The 20,846-nt window shown below is 36.2% G+C and overlaps 1 long non-coding RNA gene across 2 annotated transcripts in view; it reads right to left on the bottom strand.

Annotated features, from left to right (window-relative positions):
* Positions 1-19,874, bottom strand: part of LOC122181488 — a 135,680-nt gene extending 115,806 nt beyond the window's left edge. Inside the window, exons 1-3 of one of the 2 annotated variants that reach the window (XR_006179442.1) lie at positions 19,683-19,874; positions 14,174-14,230; positions 10,437-10,503 (exon numbers count right to left, since the gene is read on the bottom strand). This is a non-coding gene — a long non-coding RNA (uncharacterized LOC122181488). Of the gene's footprint in view, positions 1-10,436; positions 10,504-10,668; positions 10,698-14,173; positions 14,231-19,682 lie in introns of those variants that run through there. The other variant, XR_006179443.1, reaches the window with a different exon arrangement.
* Between the last annotated feature and the right edge of the window lie 972 nt (positions 19,875-20,846).

Below are 20,846 nucleotides of genomic sequence, written 5' to 3'. Positions count from 1 at the left end.
AGGGTAAGTAAAACAAGGATAAACAAGTCTATTTACAAGCTATAGGCACAAGTTTAAAACCAACATTTTATCTAGCAATCAGGAAAAAAAATGTTGCCATAGCAATGATTACATACTATTGTACTGAATGCTTCCTCAGTTACAGGTGAAACTGTCCCTTCAAACACTGAGCTTCTGTATGATTGACCATAGTGTACAAAAAATAATGTTTCTTTTCGAGGTTTACTTATATATTACATTTTCTAGTCTCTAGACTCACCACAAAACTGTCCCATGGTGAGGCACGATCAGATGCTTCTTGCTGAGTGGTCCAGCTGGTTTTAAACCCTGCACAACACTCAGTCAGAAGCTGTACCATGGGCACAAGAGGTGGCATCCCTTCTCATCCCACCATGCAACCGTGACTTGCTTATAACCCTTCAGCAAAGTGGATATCTACCTATTTCAGTACGAGGATCTATGGGAACAGTAGAAATTTTTGCTGCATTTTTCTTCATTAACAAAATGTATTTGTGAGAAAAACTCAGAGCTAGAATTCCTCAGCAATTTAGCCAATTTTTACTTGTCATTGTAATGCTACAGTTACCAGTTCAAGTGTCCACATGCCTTATTTTTAATACTTCCCCACACTCTCTCTCTATTCTTTAAAGTCACAAATATCAATTAAAAATATTCATTTACATAATTCTATCAAATTAATTACCTTTCCCTTTAAATCCAAACTGCTAATTTCATGGGAAGCTCATAGGAAATTTTATCTTGTTCATGTTTTAAATATTTGCTTCAATTTATGAAAATTGATATTAATGCAATTGATTATATATTGCAGGGGAACATCCGAGTGTTTTTTGACACATCTATTACTGTCTCGTACTGCTTCAGATGTTAAAGTGCTGATTGTCAGCTTGCATAACTCAACACAGTTCCAGTGAAACTCCATCTTCCCCCACCTAAGAATCAGATTTGCAAATTTTTCAACTGAGTGTGATTCACTAACAAGAGAAAGGTTTTACCTACCATGCATATGGAATTGTCAAAAGCTGAGTTCCCATTTAGAGAAACTCTTATTATACGTTTTAGGAAGTGTGCAGTGATTTTTTTTTTTCCTCCGTCAAGGATAGTGAAGAACACAGATTCTAAAGAGGGAAAGCGTATGTTTTCAAAGGTCACCACAACAGCCTCTCATCTGCCAATCATTCACTTCTATCAGACCCTACTCTAACAGTCATACCTTTGTTTAAGACAGTTACCCTGTTAGACACAAAGCTTGCCTTCATTACACAGATTTGTTTACAGCTCTTGTTTCTCTTCCCCTCAATTTATGCCAGAAACGAACTACATTGTTTCTCTCTCTGCAAGGACATCATTTAGCTTTCACTCAGCCTTTAACAAGGTTACACTCCCATTAAGAGTAAGTATGTTTTGCTACCAACAGATTTGACCACTGGAACAGATCCATTTTTTAATTTAATGCTGTTTTAAAAAAGGAAAGGTGAGCTAGAACTGTTATTATGAAAATTAGACTAGCATTTGGAAGAAAATGACAAGCTTTTCATGGCAAACAAAGAGATGTGTAATAACACATTCCAGTTGTCAGCCAAGTGCTTTGATTTTTTTTTTTAAACAGTCATTGTCTTTTATTTATAAACTGTGGATTGTAATGAGAGATGGCAATTGAGCAGGCTACACATTTTTACTAAGAGCTGGCAAGAGAAATGGCAGCAAGGGTATCGGATGCTACCATGTGAAATGAAATAAGCACTGTGGAAAATATACAATCTTTTATGCTTTGGAGATTTGTATAAAACTTGGAAACTAAGGGATAACTGCAGGCTGAACATGTGTGCCTTGACTTCCAAGCTATTCAGTCTGCAGGAATATTTGCTGATGTCCTGCACTTAACTGCTTTCTTCAGAGAAATGCGACAGCTGACTTGCCATGCCTTTCAGTGGGCTGGTTAGCTCAAACAGAGATATGTTGACACAGAGCTACTGCATTCAAGTGCTTACTTCTCTGCATTGCATTGTGGACATCTTTAAGGCTGTTATGTGCTTCCTTCAGATTGATTTCATAACTCACTTTGTCTTCCTTGATTTTCAAGGAAAATCTATTAGGACCGATCTCATATGCTTTCTTCCACTGACTACTGAAGGTGCTAAATCATTATCTAAAATACTTCTAAGTTCTCTTACATAGCATGCTTTATGACTGTAATAATTGCAAGATTTAGCTTTTTAATCTTCAACATAACATCTCAATGAACTCACTTGGTTAGAAACATTTTTACATTTATACATTTTCTTGTACCAAAGTACTGTAAAAGGTACTGGAATATACCTAAAACAACAAAATCTCACTACGTAATTAAAGATAGCATATAATAGCTATATCATTCAAGAGACACGTCCTTTTAGAACATTTTCATCCTCTAAAGAGCAATGAGAGAAAACATACATCTCAATTAACCACTTGATCACGTCTTCATAGATTTTATTGCTTGTGAAGCCTCAGACCAGTATTTCTATCTACTGGAAACCTAGGTGAATAAGATCATTAAGACTGCTGACAATTTAACTCTTGAACGGTGGCTGAGGCAGTCCTCAAAGATCCCTATCAAAAGGAAATAGAAATAATGTATTTAAGACAATGAAATTTTTTCACCAAAGTGCAGATTTCTGGCTCCTGTCCAGTGTTACTTTTCTTCAGCCTTCTCAAATCCTGTAGCTGTTCTTAGCAATGCTAATGATATCATCTGACCTTTTCCTCAATTCTCACTCTGAGAGTATATTCATATTTGGAATTGAATACTCTACCGAAGTCGAACTGATATTTATTTCTGAAAGATTTGTCTTAACAGAAACAAATTTGCCCCAGCTGGCCCAAAATGGATAATATCTTGTTTGAGTGACTTATGAAAAGTACCAAAATATGTGCTGAAAACACACAGCTAAGAGTCTGCTGTTCTAACTCAGTGTACTTTGTGTCCTTGCTCTCTCAGAGATATTAAGAGCATGCCTAATGTTATGCAAGGGTAACAATTACTGTGGTAGATTTACCCCATGCTTAGTTGTTTGTCTGATATTATTACATGGGATAAAAACTTAGAGATTGATACTGCCAGCAACACATACAGCTGACACAGGACTGTTCTGGATAAGGCCAGTTGCCTGTGTATTGCATCCTGCCTTGAACACTGATCAACAAACAATGCCAAAGGAAAATTTTAATAACCTCTAGGCAGACCTAGAGGTTACTTTCCTAGAATGTTTCCCTGGTTTCAAAATTTGCATCTCAGAGACTGCCTCGGGCAAAAGTGCTTTCAAGAACTAGATAGCTTTCTGTCTCTATTATGGAATATGCATTTTGTGTGCTGTTTCTATTTGCTATATTACCATTCAAATTACTATAAGTTTTGAGGGCTTTGTTGTTGTTGTTGTTAGAATACATATATATCTATGTTTGGTGATGTCTTACATACTGTTATTTTTGCAGTTTCTCTCAAAATACTCAGCTGGTTCAAGCATAAAAATTTCATTCTCCCCCACTGATCTTTCAGTTTTAATGCATTGAAACATATTTGAGCTTAGCAATAAAATCAAACCCAAAAGAAAACTTAAAGCCCTCTGAATGTTTTTTTTTTTTTTTTTTTTTTTTTTTTTCTTTCCAATAAGCCTTTATATCATTTCCACATTGGAGCACTTGGCATTTCTAACTTGCTTGCATTGCAGTGCGAGTTTTCTTAGTTATTTGTATTAAAACAAATATTGACTGGCTTGGCCAAACAGAATTTTTTTCCTCGTTGTCTTTGTTGAGTTCAAGTAGTTAAAATTCATATTTGGTTCCCCTCCTTTTTCTTTTAATACATCTAATGGGCTTTTTATCTAACTGAATAACAGCTTTCCTATTATCCTGTGGAAAAAATAACTTAATGGAAATTATCATATTCACTAAAGTAGATCTTATATTGACAGATTTACCCTTATTTCATCAGGACTCTAAACACATTATTCCTTTAAAGATGCTAAGCTTGTCATTACACAGACCATTTACCTTTACAGTTATGGACATTTTAGGACTACTGAAGTATTAAAGATACACAATCTTAAGCTTTATACTCTGTAAGTCTAAAGCTAAAGAAATAAGCTGGATAAATGTCTATACATCTCTCTTTCTGTATGCTATATAAAGCATGTATTGCACTGTGAAGTATAAAGATTTTATTGGCACAAGCTTAGAACAACCTCATTAATTCTGAGTGGCAAAGTCTAAAAGTGAGTTACGTCTACCTCACTATGAAGGTCCACACAGTGCCAATAAAAAGTATAATAGGAAAGTTTTGCAGAATTGGATACATTTGATTGATGCTGTTTTCTTGGTCATCTTTTGTCCATCCTGTTCCCTCCTCCTCCTTGAAGCTGACATGTGAAAAGTCACAAAAACAATACATTTCATACAAATCCGGATGGACAGATATTTCTCTACATTGCAGTTTGACTTCTTTTATAAATAACATTTTGATGTGTAAGTGAAATGCTAACATCCTACTGAACAACAGGTAAATATATTTTGTCTAGACTAGCAAAATTTCACAGTACTATTGCAAAGCAGATGTATGAACCTTGCATAATTCTGTCCATATTGTGCACCAAGGAAAACTCAAGATATATACCAACACTGCAGACACCTCTGTATCTACAGCTTATTAGATATATTGGAGCTGCTAGCTGAGACAACATGAGCAATGTAGCCATGGCAGCAAAAAAGAACAACACATCCTAGGGTGACTTTCATTACATGTTCTTGTGGCAACACAACTTGCTCCAAACAAGAAACTTTAAAGCCAACTTTGAAATACCTACAAAAGTGGAAGGCATCATTTAAGGCTTGCTGTCACTCTGGGGTGTCTAGGCAGTAAAGAAAGCCAGAAGTTTACAATTAGCCAAAATCGGAACTATTTATCTAACACATAGTCTCTCCCATGACAACTTTGTGACAATGATCTACATTTCTGTCTTCAGAAAGATACATCGTATAAGAAATTATACTAACTGTGAAAACATCACAGAAGCTACAGGACACGTAGTTGCAGACCTCTCTGGCAAGAATCACAGTGCACCTGTATTGCACTTCCTACACAGGGGAGTAAAAAAACAAAACAAAAAAAAAACCAAAAACCTGTAAGTTCATAGTAAGGTCAGCAATTTTAAAGCCTTCAAACTGGCATGGGTCAAACTATCTCACCATTTGCTTTGTCATCCATTACGCTTTCTGAGAGTGGTTATCATCTAAAGTACTGCAGTGAACATTCCCCTGAGAGGCATTCTCTGGAGCAGAGGGCAGGTTGCCCTCCATCAAAGCCTATAGCTCTCAAATATACTACTATTGCAGAGCACAATGAGCCAGAGCTTTCACTCAAATCCCAGGGTAAAATTAATCTTTTTAAACAGAAATTTGTCCATTAAATCATAAATGTAATAGCCCAGAAAAGTTTGCCTGTAGAAGCAAATAAAATGAATCCTATTGGAAGATGCAGTTCAAGATTATTTTTAAAAGGAGAAAGAATGAGAGAATTATATCTCCTTCTTACATCATTGTCAACAAAGGTACACCTCACAGCAACATATATAGTTAATATTAGAAAGCACTTTTCAATGTAACTACCTTTCAGTTGTTCTCATTATACTGCACAGGAAATATCTGAAACACTCCCTCCAAATGTCATTTTGAGAAGAGTTTTAGTTTAAAGAAAGCAATGTTTTTAAGGTATAAACCTTCTCATAATGTAATTTTTAACAACTTCATGATTTGGAAAAGGACCTTACAAAGTTCATTGGCAACTTGATTTTTAGGAGGCTGCATTACAGGTAGTGTCCTTTTTTACCCACAAGACTTCACTGGTCTGCAAGATTTTCAACTATTATCTACACCCTGTCTTAAAAGAGGATGACTAAAACCCTAAATATTTAATCTGTACTAAGCAAACTTTCTCCAATGATAAACTTGCCTAACTATAATTTATTTATCTTTATGCTTAGCACAAAGTTACAATCCTGGTAAGCAGCTGCTGAATAATAATATAGGAGAAATAAGGCTTTTAAATCTCTAACAGAGAGAGAATCTTACGTGAATAAGAAGTGTAACTTACTTAGATTATATTTGTAGTTGGGCTTGTTAAAAACAGATCGGAGGCTTTTCCTGATTCAGAAAAGACCAAATAATGAAAATACATACTGACACTTTTCACTTTCCCAGCAATACAATTTACCTCTCCAAATGCTTCAAGCTATTTTCATTATTAACAAACTAGCATCATGTTACCACAGATGTACAGGTTCTGTATGATTTTATTTTACTTCATTTTTTTACTGCAGCTACAGCTGATATTAAACTACTGCTCATTTAAAAGTTATGGGGAGAATACTCAAATAGATGCTGAATCTGAATTTCTCTTTTTTTCCTCACATTTTAAAATTACAGGTCAGCTACTAGTTTGGTATAAAAAAAAATGCCTACTCACTGAAACTATTAAATTAAGTCTTTATTAATTATGTCACCTTCCTTTTATTTTTTAGCTGAAAGAAAAATGACATGCAGCGGCACAAAACACAGCTCCACTGCACATGGCAAGATGGAATTTAAGAGTATGTCTAAGAGTTATGAATATTTCTGTAGCCTCTTAGCCTCGGTCATCTAGCCTGAGGAAAGATTGGTGTGGTAGCTAGGGCCACCATCGGGCTTATCCTAAGCCATCATCTCCCTCAAAGTTGAAGAAAAGGAGTAATAACCTACTGTAATTCCTGGATTGCTCAGGCACAGTGGGAAAGAGAGGATTCTGTTCTCCATAAACATCTTACTTACTGTCCTGGAAAACAGGCTTTCCCCTTAGAACTTGATTTAAAAGAGTATCAGGAGATTTTAAAGAGAAAAGAGCTGCAAAGAACTCAATGCTGTTACAAGCTTTATTGTGAGCTATATTGTAGTGCTACAACTCAATAATAGTTTGAGACACTCTTCTGGTTTGAAGCATAAATTCTCCATAGCAGTCTCCTGTTCAGCAGTTATGGATCAGTGCTTCATGGTCAGGATCATGAAGTCAGACATTCAACAAACAGTTATTATAAAAGTATTAGCCTTTCTAGGTCCCAAAAAGAAAAGGAAATAAAAACTAAACTATAAATTATTTTTCCTGGCTTAGTATAGCACAGACAGGATTTTGGTTTTACTGACTTATAGCTCAGCAAGTTATTTCATATTTAATCTACTTTAGCCTTGTCATTACTTGTCATTTTTTCACTGCTTTTGTAAAAGTTGCATCAGACATTTGTTAGCAAAGGTATATGCAAAGATATACCATTTGTTTTTAAATAAATTAGCAGTGATTTACCCCCTTCAAATGCTAGAACTGCTATACTGCCATTTCTTGGTTCAAACAGCTAGCTTTACAACCTTGCAGAAAACATCATCTCCTTTTGCACCATTTTCTTTCTCAAAGTATTTGTTCATCTGGCTCCTCATAGTGCTAATTCTTTAAGAAGGGTCTGCTCCTGTAAGCTGAATATTTTTTAACATGTGATTCTAAACAGCTTCCTAGAAGTTAAAATATATTAATAGATAACCAAACACTGAATAGTATTATAATTATTTTTAAAAGGTTAACGCAGAGAATGCTTACATCACAGAACCCACTGTAATATCAGTTTTCATAACAGTTTCAATTTCTACTGCTTGGTGTTAATAAAGAAACGATTTCCATTTGCATTAATAAATGCAAATATTTACAGTATATTTATCCAAAAATTAAAATTTGGTAGAATAAGATGGTCATGGGGAATCTGGTACTAGAAATGTAATCTTCCACCAAGAATATCCTCCAATATCTGATGCAAATAAATGTCTGCCATGAAAGATCTCACCCTAAGATTGCCCCACAGTACTTCACAATAAAATTACTTTGCACTCATTTCTCAATATTAAACTAGTCAGTATCAGAGAAACGTATGGTGAAGACTGCTTGCTGCTTTGGAGCTAACACTTCTATAAGACAGAAGAACCACATTTTATTAACTTCCCAGCTATACCAAAAATTTTGCAGAAAGTACAAGAAGACCAACATAACTAAGCTAGTTTTAAACTAGGTAGTTCAGGTACCAATAGCAGCGTATCCATGACAACATAGAATTCAGTAGGGATAAATTTATCCTGCGCGACGTAATATCACACTGGAAAAATCCAGGTTTCTTAGCAGTTTCTGTACCCACACAAGATTGCACCCAGCACATGTTACCACTGTGCAGAAAATCTCCTTAGCACATTTTAGCAGTCCATGTTTCAAGAGTTGCCTTTTTGTTAGGAAAGACAATAAATAGCATCAGTAGAAAAGCAAGCGCTACTTAACTAACTGCACAGTAATTAAAAGCCTGAATACTTCAAAGATTAGGTCAACATTTTAACAAAGCCAGAAATAGTAACAGCATCTGAATTCTAAGTACAAGTAGCAGCTACAGTGCTTCTTCACGGGTGGGGATCTCAACAACTGCAATTCTTCCTGCCTTTGTGTGTTGGGGTGTTCAGTTTGGTGCCAGCATGTTTAATGCTGAGGGAAGCAAAACTCAGATTTATGTCAATTTACAAAACCTGGTTGGGGATGGACCCCATTATCTCTAAGACAAGAGCTGCCCCAGTTATACTAGCCAGTTATACTTCCTGTGTACATCTAGGTTAGCTTCACAACAAGATGTGTTGTTTTGCTTCTACAGAGCACACACTTTGAAAAGGTTGCTGCCACAGTCTCCCAACAGCACTTAGCAGAGTCACCTTGAAAGTCATCAAGATATACTCGACATACACGCTTTTTCCTTTTAATGGTTTCCTTTGTTAGGGACCCTTGGGGAATAATTCTTTCCTTCCTCCCAGGGGAATTCATCTATTTAACATACTACTATAATTTCCAATAGTTAGTTCTTTTTTCATTAAATTTTAAAGGTGGTGGGATTATTTCACTTGAAAGCTGAAATAAAATTCTAGCTGAACTATGGCAGGATCTCAATTCAGTGCTAGAAAAATTAATAAGAAGTTAATAAATTCCCCAAATGAGCCCAACTCCATCCACCATGCACAGATTCATTGTCTGCTACGTGTCACCTCCTCCACATGCTGTCCTGACATCAGAGACATCAGTGGCCATTAGAACTGCATTTAGAATAAAATGCTCACTTTACCAGCTGTGAATAACAGTCTCTGTCCGGCATCTCTCCTAATCCACCTCACTTGACTCTCAATTCTCCAGTAGGATCAAGGATAGTATAAAGCCAGCTGTACAGATAACACTGTTGTAGCCAGCATGAATTCCCACAAGTCTAAAAGCTAAACTTCAATTTAACAGTTTAACAGCAAAAATCTAGGATTACAAGGATAGAGCTAATAAGCAGCTCCAAAGCACTGTCTGGAAAAGAACCAATGAAAGATTAAAAGTGAGCTCAGTGATTAAATAGAAATATATATAATAAAACGAACACTGAGTCAGCTACGGAACTCACAGCAGACAGGCAGAGCAGCTCCTTTTGGAACAAAATAGAGTTTTTCCCCACTTGTCATCTATACTCTCTTTCCTTCAAGGAGAAAAATAAAAACAAAACCTACAAACTTGCAACCTGATAATTCCCACCCATATGCTGTTTTGAAACCAAACCTTTCAGCTACCTACTCCATTGGGAATTGACACAAACGGACAGGCCACAAATGGTTTAAAAGGTTTTACTTGCACCAACATAAGAATAAAAACAAGTACAGTACTGATACAGATGTCCTTGATTTTGTCACCCATTTATACTTTACAGGAACCATCTCAACCTCTTCCAAACCAGTATCAGAAGATTAATTTCCACGAAGAGCAAGAGTAACTTTGATTCTGTACAACATTAACATCAGCTTTTTCCTAAAAATTGGGCATTTCCCTGATCATTCAGTGTCCTCTCCTTCCTTCCTTTCAGCAAGAGTTTGAAATGCTAAGCAATTTTTTTCTTTTTTTTTTTCTTTTCAATCTTCAAACAGTCTGGGATGTTAGACTGCAGCTAGACAGTTACATTTATGCAGTTATTGTACAATGAACACTTCTATTCAAAAGCTCATTAATTATTTCAAGAGTTCATTGCCCATACTAACTACGTTCCAAAATAGATAACAGAAACTCAATTTTTCAGACTGGAAATTGAGGTACAGAGAACTACGGACAGGCAAAGAAAGAGAACAAGAAAAGAGGAAAACGTGTTTTAAAGCCACAAAATTATTATCTTTTATATATATATATATTTTGTTTCTTCCCTCTGATTCACTGCTCCAACAGAGAGTAAAGTCGCACCTTCCTACAAGCACAACAATAAACAGCTTTTTCAATTGATAAGACTAGTAAAATTAGATATAGGAAAGTTAATACTTACCTCCAAGTCAAGTAAGATGGGCACAAGGAATGTCATCAGTTTGCCCACAATTTGTCATTGAGAAATTCTGAAATTCAGTATGTATCTTGTAAGTCTTACATTGCTACCAAAACTGAAAGACTGTCTTTTTTATTTTACATGTATATTAGTTCCAGAGGATAATCTACCATCTCTGACATTAAAAGAGATGGTATTTTAATTCAATTCATTTAATTCAAGTAAGAAATATTACCTTCAAAAATAAACATTTTTCAAGCATTGCTTTTCCTCAGTTCAAGCAGAAAAGGATGATGATTCCCACATTTGTTTTAATAATCCAGTTAAATGCGCCTTCTATAAACATAGGTAAACATAATACCTTCCAGACTACTGTATCTTTACAAGAAACAATCTTAAAACAACCAGGTGTTCTATCATCAAGAAATACCTAGGAGAGTGTCATGTTTACAGCTGTTTCTGTACTTCAAATATTGACTTTTTGCACCCCTTAGAAATGACGCACTTCGTGTGACTTTTCACACGATGTGAAGGTGACTGATTGCTCAATACCTGGCATGCAGCACTGGACATAATCCCTTATCAGATTATGGAACTGACACATGAATTAATTATCCTAGGATGACAGTAATCAAGCCAATGAAACAGAGCAGGTTTCACCTTAATTTTACTCTGAGTTACAGTTCAGCCAAAGAAAAAATAACAAGTGTTAAGGACTGTGGGTCCCAGTACTGAAATCCCCCAACAGCATATCTTAGTGTTTACAAACTGGATTCGTTATTCTCTCCGATATGGTTTGATAATAATTTGGAATCCAAGTCCTATAAATCTATACCTTGTTAGCAATGATGATTCACTGTACTGGTAAGGACTATCTACCCAAAGCATTCTACATTTTCAGAAGAGAAAAAAGGAAAATACAAATATCATGAAGTATATAGGGATGGATAAAAATCCTCAGGTGAATTAGACCCTGATATGCCTGATAATGACACTGATGATATCACATTGTGATTCTCAATAAACATTTCAATTAACTTTAATGATGAATGAAGGTTTGAATTCGGTGCATATAAGTAGTGCAACCCCATTGACTGCAAATGTATGTACCAGAACTGCACTTCTGGTACAAAAAATATACCCAGAATTCAGTTCTAAAAGCTTGTAATTATTTTAGTGTGTGTTTTTCTGATAGCCTATTACTCTAAACCAAGAGCAGATTGCTGTCAAGTGACATCCCTGAAAATCAGCACGCATTTTTATATTTGGCAGTCAAGGCAAGAGGCAGATTGATGAATAGTTTAGAACTCTGTCATAAAAGAGCTTGATTCATATCAGGAGGAGCATATTTGATGGGAAATGCTGTGTTTATGTCACACTAACAAGTATGCAGATTGAGTAAATAGTGTTAGCATCTTCATCATTTAGTCTTAATCATTCCAACAAACAATGCCATTTTGTAGTTGACAGAAATCTTTGTTGAAGTGTTTCAAATGAGTAGATAAACATTTACGCATTTTGCCACAGTGCTTTTCTTTGTAAGAGGAAATTCCGTTTACTCCCACTTTCGGCCCTGTACTTGACCAAGGTCACTAAAAAGGGCCACTACAGAGATCCTGGCAAAGAGCTCAGTTTCACTGTATTTAAATCACCACATTTTGCCCTCAAAAATTGAATAGAACAATACAGAATAACTTTACAAGATTTTCGCTATACAAGGTGACTAGTGTCATTAAACAAGTCTGAGTAACATAGGAACTCATTTTCTTTGAAGGCACAGGAAAGACTTGGTGCCTAACTGTACTAAGTTCATTTGAAAAATTATCAGACAAATACTAAAAAAGCTTTCTTATTTGGTTATGCATCTACTTTGAAACAAAAGGCAGAGATTTTGCAATACTTCTCTGGAGTTCCAGAAAATTTCTATCTGGCAAATTTGAAAGTAGCCCTTAATTTCCACAATTTTTGAAACCTCTTTTCTGCTAGTGTAAATAAATAAATAAATAAATAAATAAATAAATAATAAACCTAGTGTAAATAAAAATAGCAATGCATAGAAATACTGAAAGTTAAAGTAAGTAATAACTTCTGTCAGAAGTAAAATAACAGAGAGAAACCCTCCTAAGTTTTGGAATTTCATTTCATGAAGCTTGTGGACCTACTTCCTAGAAATTCATTTAAATCGTCATGTCTATATGTTGATGATAGCAAGATTAAACTCTGAAAAACTCAGTTAAATTCAGGTACTTGCAATAGTTAAAATGGTCCTATTAACCAGTTAGTAATAAAAAAAGCTAAAGGTAAATTGCAAAGAGTGGGAAATTGGACAGTAGATGAACTGTGAGATAGGAGAAATGTTAATAACAGAAGATGGAGTTTAAAAAGGGGTTAATATAAACAAATTTTAAAGAAAGACATAAAGAGATGATGATGACAACAGCAAAGTTCAGCTCTCCAGCAGGATTCTAATGTCGCTACAGAAACACTTCCCTCTGTCTCAGTTTTCTGGTGGATAGCCAAATGAGTTAGCTGAGCTCTCCAGTGGAATGGAACAGAGAATGGCTCACAGAGGATTAAGTTTATGTTTTGTCAATCACATAAGATTTGGGTAATTGATTACATTGGATCAGGATTTGAAAGGAGCGCTGTGGAGCTGGCACTAATTTTGGGGGCAACAGTGAACTGAAAGGTGTTTCCAGATTCTGCTGTACCCCAGCTCAACATAGCTGGAAAGGTGACAGGTCAGAATGTTTGCTTGGCCAAAATAATATTCCAAATTTCACATGAAATGAATGGTTCTTATCTTGGATAGCTTGTTTGGTTTGGATTGCACAAAGTTCCTTTTGGCACTGTTGGTGGAGCCTATGAATTGTAAGAGTCCTATTAGAGTAGCAGCTGTTGCCATTTGAAGGACTGTATTTAACCACTAGACTGAGGGCTTTGTTAATTATTTATCTACTCAAGAGCCTACCAGTTGACAGACCTAAAGGCAGCACATTACACAGCTCACGTGTGACACTGTCCCGTAAAATATAACTACTAACATATGTTGCAACTTGAACAGAAAGAGAGCACAGAAACTCTCCAGAAAAGCCGAAATCTATCTAAATGACTTTTTCAAAGTAGAAAATAAATATGTGTACTAGCCTTGAGTGACAAGTTCCTAGATCATGCTGGAAAAAAAGACATCAAAAATACGTATATAACTCCAAATACTAATTGAATCTACAAGACCAATAATTCTGAAAACAAGTTAATTATATGCTGACTCTTTCAAATTGCAGTTGGTGATGGCAAGTAATAATTAGATAAATTATTTTAAGTATATGTCTGCTAAGTGCACACCAGCTGACTGCCCTGTGGCACCCAGAGCAAAATATTCCACAGGGCTAATGGATAGTTTCCCAGGAAATGAATGAAGAGCACAACAAAAGGGAGTTATTCTCCATTCCACCCTTGTTTTTACAGAGTTTTTCCTCTACTGTGTTTTTTATATTGCTGGAACAGAGCAGGAATTTATTTTCATCATTATAAATACGGGCTGCTTTTAAAAACTAAATGGTTCTTTAATAAAAATGGTAACAAAAAGTAGAATAATTTCTAGGAAATATGTACAGTCAAATGCAGAAAATAAGGATTGGAGCAATATATTGAAACTCTAAGCCAGTATTTTGTCACATATAAGATTAGAGAGAATAAATAAATCAGTTTTCCTAAATGAACAAAGTAGTAAAACTTACCCTGTCTTAAGCAGTTCGTAGCAGACTCAGAAACCAGGAGATGAGACTTCAGAAGATCTGTAAAGGATTGCAAAAAACTAACATATCAAAACCAACATCATTGTAAAATATTCCATGATAGGGAAAGGCAAAACGCTATTATAGCTGTATGATAATATAATCGTATACGTGACAGCCTAAAACATTAATGAAATATTGCCTATTTAGAAATGTCCTACAGGACATGCTGAGAGAATGAATGCACTGTTAATAATGAGATATTTCAAAGATGATTCTTGGTAAAAGCAAATTTAACATGGCCCAAAGCAGTAAAATTAACAGGAGTAATGGAAGTGGTAGTGAAAAAAAATACTATATCTGGTCTTGCAATGCAAATAGTCAAACCTCTTAAACAAATGGGAAGCTAGATGGAAGAGGTCTAAACAGGTCATCTCCTTTAACTTCATATGTTATAATGATGCTATGACTTAAAATATCTCAAGATCAGATACTTAGCAAAAAAAAAATCAAAGATCAAAAGCAGCCAAAAAAGCTGAGATCTTCCTCAAGAATAGAGGAAAAGAGAGAAATTGCCTTGTGGTTAAGGAAGACCAATAGTATCCGTAGCAAAATACAGCAGTAGCATTTTAGCAAAAAAATGAAGTGAAACTATATCACAGTATGCAAGAAGACAGTGGAACGTTACACAGGTATGTCTGCTTCTTTTATCAGTTAATAAACAGATCATCTAGAGAAAGTCAGAACTATAATATTAAAACTCTATTCTCTACTAAAGGTAGGGAAGAACAACGGAAGTTGAATCAACCTATAATTAATATGAACTTACTGATCTTAGTTATATTAGTTAAGATCTAGCAGTTGACAGTCATTTGGGAATATTCATCACTTCACACTTCTCCCTTAAAGTGCAGAGGAAAAGAAAACACAGTGCAGAATCTGTTTCACTGAGGTTTCTCCTAGACTGGGTTGATGTATCTCCTGCAAATAATGATCAGTGCATAGAAATCCATGACTGGATTTCTGGGTATTCATCTAAGTGACAGGGCTCTCTGCATGGAACTTCCCTGCTTCTATATGACTTTTTAAGCCTATTTTGACTTCCTAATTTCTCAGAGCTCTTAACGGAGAAAGAAGGATTTTTCAGCACTTGATAGCACAAGATAAGATGAAAATGCAGTAATCAACAACTAATTTTATTATTGGGTCTCTGCTACAATAGGCTCCAGAGAGCAGGGGCCAGTCCATCTGGAACAGGGTATTCTGTGAGCTACTGGTACTAGAAAAGCCAGATCGCAAAGGGGTCAAAACATAATGAGAAATTTTGAATTGTAGTTTCATCTGTATATCTTGATCTTGGTCTTTAAGAATGAATGAAGGCTTACAGCCCAGCCACTTGCAGCCACAGCTGGACAGCTATCCAGGTGTACAGATGGAAGTTTGATTTTGAAGTGCTAATCTTAAATTCTTATGTTTTATGTAGGCAAGTATTTTTTTTTCAAGTTAGTCTTTCATGATTCACCTGATTCTTATGCAATACAATTTATAGATTTTGTATTCACACCAAGTAGAGCAAAAGCTTTGTAACTGCTCTTCTTATACTGACTCCATAAGAACAACAATGTACAGTAAGAATTCACTCTTTAAATATGATGACCTTGCCCCAGACACTCAGAAGATCACCTTATAGCCTATCCAGCAGCAGCAGCCAAGTCTTCCCTGAAGTCTCAGCTATTGATCTTAAATCTGCAGAAAGTAAGCTCTTCATCAATTCTATTTAATGGTTCCTAATGCATTCCAAGAGAGACTGATGCCTTTTGAGTGTTCAGACTGGGACATATTGCAAAAAAAGTAATCAACATTTCAGACAAATCAGCCAAAACACTGCTTTGATAACACTTCTTTGTTTAAATAGTTTCATTTATTCTTTTATTGTTCCTATCTATCATGCACAGACATGTGTGATAAGCAATTACAAAAGATCCTTTACAAAATTGCATTATGTTGTTATGATTTGTACTATACGTAACCCAAGGCATTTATCTCCACAAAGTCAAATCATGTAAAGCATGTGATGGTTGGAGAATAATATGATCTAGTCACACAACTATTTGATAAATAAAACCTTAGACAGTTTTAAAGGTAATGTGAAGTATTATATATTCCTTCCTTTCCTTTAAATATATATAATTACGTAAAGATAAGTTTTTATATTTTTATTTTATATAAATATTTATTTATATAAAGATATATATATAACCCTTTATGGCAAAGCCCTGAAAAATCAATTGTGAAAAATGTGACAGTAGTGAACTACAGTAAAGTTACAGAGTAACTTCTTAACATTCAACATCATTACTGAACAGACTTTTTTTTTTTTTTTTTTTTTTTGAGTACTGGGAAATAATGACATGTTTTAGTTTATAAAAATTGTGCAAATAATCCATTGAACTATAAAAGTATACATGACATGACACACAACAATACAACACGAGATGTTTAAGTATCATAGAATCACCAAGACTGGTAAAGACCTCCAAAATGATCCAGTTCATCTGCCCACCTATCACCAATACCTCCTGCTAAACCATGTCCCTCAGTACAATATCTAAGTGTTCCTTGAATACCTCTAGGGTTGTTGACTCAATCACTTCCCTGGGCAGTCCATTCCAGTGCCTGACCACTTTTTCAGAGAAGAAATATTTCCTAATATCCAATCTGAATTTGCCGTGGTGCAACTGGACATAATTCCTTGTAGTCCTATTGCTAGTTACATGTGAGATGAGAGAAGAGGGTGAAAACCACCTCACCACAACCTTCCTTTCAGGGAGTTTTAGAGTGCAATAAGGTCACCCCTAAGCCTCCTCTTCTGCAGATTAAACCATCCCAGCTCCCTCATAAGGCTTGTGCTCCAGACCTCTCACCAGTTTCGTTGTCCTTCACGGAACACACTCCAGAATCTCCATGTCTTTCTTGGCCCCCTTGGACACCCTGTCACACTGTGGGTTTGTGCCAAGCAGAGCATCAACCAATATCCCCTAGGTCCATTTCCTCTACACAGTCTTCCAGGCATGATGTTGGGCAGCCAGGCAGCCAAACAGCCCTCTCCACCGTAAGACATGGATCCACGAGGAGCATCAGCCCCGCTTGCAGTTGGAATGGTCAAATTGGATAACCTGAGAGACTTGCAATACTTAGTCTCACAAAGGAAAAGTGCTCATATCAAAACAGCCTGAAAAGTCTGGGAAGAGTGACATGGTCTCCCATTAACCCGGCAGTCACAAAGCCAAAAAGCCTGGCTAGAATCTATGCAATCTGGGCAGCCTTCCTAACAGACCTAGTTTCCATCAAATATTTTGATGCAATCTGTGTAATTTTGAGAAATGTTTTGATATCATAGAATCTTCATTTTCCAAGGAAAGATGACATGATGGAAGTGAAATCTGCAAGTCCGCAAATGCAGGCTGAGAGAAAAAGAGCAAAAAACTTACATTCATCTTCCACTAGTCACAGAAAAATCAACACAAGAAAGGGACAGAAGCATCACTGTGGACAGTAACTCATTAAAAAAATTTCTCCAGTGTATACGGAGATTATAAGACAAGGAAACATTACAACAATTAAAGAGTGGGAATGAATAATATCAAAACTTCTGAATATTTCAATACATATTTAAACACTTAGCTAGCACTTCAAACACTGTTCTGGTCACTTCATCTAAGAAAGTTTATTGCAAAACTGATGGGGCAAAGAGAAAAATCGAAGATTTGGAAAGACATTTACATAGATATTAAGTATTTGAAATTAATTACTACAGAAAGCAAAGAAAACACAAGGAACTATGATGAATGTTGAATTTCAAAGAAAGCATTGATGTTTGGAAAAATCGTTTTTAACACCACTCATTAAATAAACGGTAGTCACCAGTGGCAGTTGAGTAATAAGCAACCTAAGCAAACATCACCAGAAGTTTGTTATCTTTCTATTTCCATCCTCTTCAGATGGAAAATTTTGGGATTGCTACAAGAGACATCTTTTAGATCTGGACCTCAAATCTAAAATTAAATCTAATCTTAAACAAACAAACAAACAAGAAAAAAACATCACAAACAGCCACCAGATAGAGGCATTTGGGAGTTAAAACTAAGTTTTCCAAAATCTCTAATATTGCTTCTTATTTGATTTATGCCATCTATAAGTCTTTACATGAGCTACAGTTTCCTAAAGTCTACTTCAATGAAAAGTCCCTAACAACCAGTCAGGTAACAAAAATTGCTTGGTTTCTTGAATGCAAGGTAAATGGGAAAATTCACATGTAATCTTAAATACTCATCCAAATCCAATAAGTTATAAAAATAGAAAAGCTGATAAGAAACGCAACTGGCACTGGCCAGCTAAAGGAAGCTAAGATTGAATACTAACATTCACTACTACTGAAAAGGATAGTAAAAGCAGCCTTTTCAAACTTGAAGTCTGAAAGTTTCCCATTATACGGCCTATGGATTAAAGAAGATGCTCCACAATATTCTCAGAAGAACTCAGCATGTATGAAAGCAGTAAAATAAGTAGTAAGATTTGTAAAAATAACTTTGTGCCTAGAGACCAAGTATATCTTGAAATTTGACCTTCCATTTGTATAGCAGAATTATGGGTCTTTCCTTCTGAAAATTTGTTCCTATTCATTTTGCTGAATACATGAAAATTGGAATTTGAGACAGTTTGACCTTCCTCTTTTTTATTTTATTTTCTAAACTTACATTGTCATCAGTGCCAAAAATCCTCTAATATGATTACAATCTATATACCCAATTTCCTGTTTCATTAAAAATATTTTAAAATACTATGACTTCTCTTCCTTCTTCAATGCTTGTAAACATATATGGAAGCTAAGGATAGTTGTAAAAGACTGACGTCTTTAACACAGAAGCGTAATACCTTACACATGGGTAGCAACAGCCAGCACCTGGCTGGTTAGGGCTAAGGGCAGGCGACAGGATGCCTATGGTGCACCCAACCAAAATATACTGGAAAATACACTGGAAGGGCCATCAGAAATTGCTAAACATGACAGATTACAGGATGAGAAGCTGACAAAATTTACAGCTGGTGCCATGGGAATGGCAGAATTTCACTGGTGATTTAGGATGTGTTATGTGTGAAATGGCTAAATTTCACAGGTAACTGAAAGAGAGCTGTGTACACTTCGGGGAACAAAATGTTACAAGGCAAAGAGCATCTGAATAACCATATAATAATGTATGAGGTCAAGGTTAGCTAGGTAATTTAGTATCAGAAGCACAAATCTTGAGTATGTATGTAGCAAAAAGACTATGGGGTAAGAAGTAATAGTGTATGCTGTTTATTTCAGAGACCAGGGCAGAGAAAGGGAGGAACTGGAGTTGCAAAAAGTGTGCCAAGAAACAGAAAAAGCAGTAACAAGGAACGCCAGTGACATATTCAGTGTTGCCCACTGAATCAGGATAATAATCTCACCCCCTTGTTTTGACCTTACCTTGTGGCCAGATCTGCTTCCGTGGCCAGAAGGATCAGGAAGGTAGGTGGTTTTGCTTTGTGGACTGGGGAACATCTGAGATGGAGCAACTGAATGTTCAAGTACTGTGATGGCAATACCCATTCCAGGCCTGACAGCACAAGGGTATTTCTGGGTGTTTGCGGTATACCCAGCTTGCTGGAATTCCCTGAAGAGAACTGATGTTTTTTCCAAAAAGATGAAATACCTGTAAAGTGAGGGGTAAATAATCTACTGTTGAAATCTGTAGTCTGTCCAATTCATATTTTCCTTAGGCAAAAATTCTCTGAAAAGCAATAATTATGCTACATGAAGGAAAACTCATCATAGGAAATACTTCTCAGCTAGTGAACTTAGTCTACAGGTGAGGTGATAAGCAGAGACATAAAGCCCAAAGTGCCCCATGGGATACAACACTGGCATTTCCCAGATTTCTTTCTGACTTTTTTCTAACAGATAGAGGAAAGGGGAGACCAGAGAAGGCCATGGTGTGTGTGTGTGTGTGTGTGTGTGGAGAGTAGAACAAAGTACCTAAACCCATCACTAGAAATAAATCCCATTGATGCAATGATCACTGAACCAGACAGAAGCTTCAAGCAATAATGCAGGATCCAGTGCAATTTGTTACCTCCATGTGCTTACATACAGCTTTTGGTGAAGGATTTGAGAAAATGAAACGCCCAACACGCTGCCAGTATTGGCTGGTGCAGCTGCACAGCACAGCAGGGAGGGCTGGCCTGGGCTGCCTGCCAGACTCTTTCTCACTCCCCACAAGTTAGTGCAAGGAGAAAATAAGGTGAAAAGACTTGTGCAAAATAGGGATATCACTTGACAACTACAATCAGGAGCAAAATAGACTCGGGGAAAATTTACTTCTAAGTCACATAGATTGAGACGGTGAGAAACAAAAACAAAAATTAAAGCAACACCTCCCCAGGCTCAACTTGCCTCCTTCATTCCCATCTTCTTGACATTTCTCCGCCTCCCCAGGGCAGGAAAGCAGTGTGTAACAGTCACTGCATAACAGTTTTTCTCCTCCTCCTCACAATCTTCTCCAGCTCCAGCACAAACCTCTGTGGGCCACAGATCCTGTCAGCAGCACCTGCTGCTTCGTGGGCTCTCCACAGCCTATGGGGGCATCTCTGC

Source organism: Lagopus leucura, unplaced genomic scaffold (assembly GCF_019238085.1).
Source record: "Lagopus leucura isolate 7727_CA_CO unplaced genomic scaffold, USGS_WTPT01 Super-Scaffold_100009, whole genome shotgun sequence".
Taxonomy (NCBI): Eukaryota; Metazoa; Chordata; class Aves; order Galliformes; family Phasianidae; genus Lagopus; species Lagopus leucura.
The sequence above is the reverse complement of the archived record's forward strand: the minus strand, read 5'-3'. Positions and strand labels throughout refer to the sequence as shown.